A 1,263-nucleotide genomic window follows, 5' to 3' on the forward strand; every position below is an offset into this window, starting at 1 on the left:
CACGACGGGCTTGGTTTTCTCTTGCATTATATATTGCGAGAGGCAGATTGTGGAAACTGCCAGCCCATCAAGACCTCCTCATCCAGGAAGGTTACTTTCACCAACAGGTCCGCAACTTACATCGGACAGTTTGGAGACTGTTTTAGGGGCTCCCGCTCAATCAGGCCTGTCAGAAGTGGTCATTAAAACACTACTTGCGGCTAGAAAACCAGCAACCATTTCTGTGTACAATAGAATCTGGAATATCTATAAATGCTGGGGTGTGTCTCAAACTCCGTCTCTATGGACGTTCTCGCATCCCTTCTTCAATTTCTCCAAGAAGGTTTCAACAAAGGCCTTAAATACAACACGCTGAAGGTGTACTGCACAGCCATAAATGCTCAATCAGAATCATCATGTTCTAATCCAGCTCTGATCCGTAGATTATTCAAAACTATAAGAAATCTAAAACCGAAGGTTCATAATCCTGTTCCTTCATGAGATTTGTCCTTGGGCCTCCAAGCGTTAACAGTTCCTCCGTTAGAACCTGTTCTCCAAGCGAGCCTGAAACACATATCCTTCAAAACTCTATTCTTAGTGCCAATCACTTCGGTAAAGAGAGTAGGAGAACTGCAGGCCCTGTCATACAAAGAGTCGTATCTTCGTATATTACATGACTGCATCATCCTTCAAACTCTTCCAAATTTCAGACCTAAAATTCATTCTGCGTCACACGTTGAATAGGAAATCATCCTAGCTGTCTTTTTTTTTCCTGACCCAGAATTGGATCATCAAACCTCTCTACATAGTCTGGATGTAAAAAGAGCAGGGCTCTCATACCTTCAGTCAACTCAACCATTCAGAATCCTTATTCTTACAATTTCATGGCAAAGCCAAAGACCAGTGAAGCTACCCTGGCTAGATGGATAAAAGACACCATCAGTCTGTTATTCTCTGTCCGGGCAGATGGCTCCGATCCATGTAAAAGCTCACCCCACTCGTTCTATTGCAACCTCATGAGCAGAATTTGGTCGTATGCCCTTAGAACAGATCTGCAAAGCAGCAACTTGGGCATCACCTTCAACCTTCATCCGTCACTATAGGTTGGACGTTTCTGCTCCCGTGTGTTCAGCCGTTTGACAAAATGGTGTTAAATAAAGCGACTGGATCTCCCACCCCATAAATATTGCTTTACAAATCTCATATGTGTGCTGCCGACAGACGATCAGGAAAGCTGAAATTTGCTTACCGAAATTTTCATTTCCTGGAGTCCGGAGGCAGCAC

Source organism: Rhinoderma darwinii, chromosome 5, assembly GCF_050947455.1.
Source record: "Rhinoderma darwinii isolate aRhiDar2 chromosome 5, aRhiDar2.hap1, whole genome shotgun sequence".
In the NCBI taxonomy this organism is placed as follows: Eukaryota; Metazoa; Chordata; class Amphibia; order Anura; family Rhinodermatidae; genus Rhinoderma; species Rhinoderma darwinii.